The sequence below is a fragment of the Babylonia areolata genome, chromosome 14, assembly GCF_041734735.1.
Source record: "Babylonia areolata isolate BAREFJ2019XMU chromosome 14, ASM4173473v1, whole genome shotgun sequence".
Classification (NCBI taxonomy): domain Eukaryota; kingdom Metazoa; phylum Mollusca; class Gastropoda; order Neogastropoda; family Buccinidae; genus Babylonia; species Babylonia areolata.
The window spans coordinates 19,450,662-19,453,161 of record NC_134889.1 but is presented as its reverse complement, the minus strand read 5'-3'; the positions used below and the strand labels follow the sequence as shown (position 1 = coordinate 19,453,161).

Here is a 2,500-nt window from a genome sequence, read left to right as displayed (position 1 = left end):
ACTAAAGAAAGAAAGAAAGACACACACACACACACACACACACACACAAGCACACACACACAAGTGCACACACACACACACACAAGCACACACACACACACACACACACACAAGCACACACACACACACAAGCACACACACACACACACACACACACACAAGCACACACACACACACACACACAAACAAGCACACACACACAAGCACACACACACACACACACAAGCACACACACACACACACACACACACAAGCACACACACACACACACACACACACACACACACAAGCACACACACACACACACACAAGCACACACACACACACACACACACACACACACAAGCACACACACACACACAAGCACACACACACACACACACACACAAGCACACACACACACACACAAGCACACACACACACACACACACAAACACACACACAAGCACACACACACACAAGCACACACACACACACACACACACAAGCACACACACACACACAAGCACACACACACACACACACACACATACACACATACACACACACGGCATACACACACACGTGCACACACACACGTGCAGGAAATGTATTAATTTGTCCTTGGCAGTAGAGATTCAAATTTGATATGGGTTAAAAAAAAAAGATGTCACCGAGTGCTTAGTATATCCTTACATGAGTGCCAAACAACACTATTATGCAATATCTGACAAGACTTTAATAAAAAAAAAAAAAATTGTTTTCCTCAATAATCGTGGATTTCCCACATGCTTTTTTTCAGAAATCGGGAATCTCCGCTTTCTCTGGAAAACGCGTTCGGATTGGCAAGAAAAACAGGCAGGGTCAAGGTGAACCAGTCAGGACAAACATGGTGGCTGCTCCGTCCGTGTCGATTCCACCATTTTGAACTTGACTTGAAACAAAGGCAACAGAGGTAAGAAGAATAGAACCTTGACCCTTTGAATAGCGTAGTAGTAGTTATTTGGTGTTCTATAAGCTAAACGATAAGGCTGACATTGTAGTCGCTTGAGTGTTGAATACTCAGACAGTTTCTAGCGCCAATCGTACACATTTTATGTCTATGCTTGCTTGTCGTTCGGCGAACGTGTCAGTGTTCAAGATACTGGCCTCAGCTACACGAACACATTATTGAGTGTGTTCGAAACACTCGTCCTGTCTATGTGTTGATGGTCGACCGATGGGTGATAGTGGACGTACTTTAGCACCTGAATTTCATTATCACCTGCTGAGACACGACCGCAATGATAATGCCATCTTAGTGGGGGGAAAAAAAACCCCAAACCACCACACGATAAAAATGGTCGACGGAAATAAGCAGTCTTACACTCCTTCAGTGTGTAGCGGTGAAGCCGGTGGTCGGTGCAGACTGAGCACCCGCAAGAAATTGCCACCCGGAGGAAAAAAAAAAATCTATCTATCTATCTATCTATCTATAGTATAAGGGTGGGGGTGCGTTGACGACAAACATCGGAAATAAAACGTGGAGAAAAAAATCAACCCTCTCGTGGAAAATGTTGCCAAGTCGGATTGAAAATCAAATTACTTACTTAGTCTCGCTGAGTAATTTGAGTAATTTGATGTATTCAAGGTCTCTCTCCCCCCCCCCCCCTTCCTCTCCTTCATGCCCCACAGTCTTCGTCTTCATGTCTGTCAGTCTCTGTCTCTGTGTCTGTCTGACTGTCTCTGTCAGTCTCTGTCTCTCATGTCTCTGTCTCTGTGTCTGTCTGACTGTCTCTGTCAGTCTCTGTCTCTGTGTCTGTCTGTCTCTGTCAGTCTCTGTCTCTGTGTCTGTCTGACTGTCTCTGTCAGTCTCTGTCTCTCATGTCTGTCTATCAGTCTCTGTCTCGCATGTCTCTGTCTACTGATGTCTCTGTCTGACTGTCTCTGCCAGTCTCTGTCTATGTCTGTCTGTATCTCTGTCTGTCGATCTGTCTCTGTATCGGTCACTGTCTATCAGTGTCTCTGTGTCTCTCACTCGATCTCTCCCCCTCTCAGACGCTGTCAGACTCTCTCTCTCTCTCTCTCTCTCTCTGTGTGTGTGTGTGTGTGTGTGTGTGTGTGTGTGTGTGTGTGTGTGTGTGTGCAGGCTGTGTAAGCGGGTAGTGGAGGAAAGGGACAGATGGGAGGGAGAGAGAGAGGGGGGTTGTATCAGGCGAGTTGACGTCAATGACCGCCATTCACACAGAACGGGATTTTCCAGAAATCATCAGTGACCATCAGTCCCTGTCTGTCTGCCTGTCTGTCTCTGTGTCTCTATCTATGTCTATCTATCTATCTCTCTTTCTGTCTGTCTGTCTGTCTCTGTGTCTCTATCTATGTCTATCTGTCTCTGTCTGTCTCTGTGTCTCTATCTATGTCTATCTGTCTCTCTTTCTGTCTGTCTGTCTGTCTGTCTGTCTCTGTGTCTATCTATGTCTATCTGTCTGTCTGTCTGTCTGTCTGTCTGTCTCTGTGTCTCTATGTCTGTCTGTCTGTCTCT

General features: G+C 46.0%; 1 protein-coding gene across 3 annotated transcripts in view; it reads left to right on the top strand.

Moving 5' to 3' along the window:
• The first annotated feature begins 850 nt into the window (after window positions 1–850).
• Window positions 851–2,500, top strand: part of LOC143289524 (uncharacterized) — a 26,899-nt gene continuing 25,249 nt past the window's right edge. For all 3 annotated transcript variants that reach the window (XR_013056252.1, XM_076598523.1, XM_076598520.1), the window contains exon 1: window positions 851–934. The gene's annotated coding sequence lies outside the window, so the exon portion shown is untranslated. The remainder of the gene's footprint in view (window positions 935–2,500) is intronic.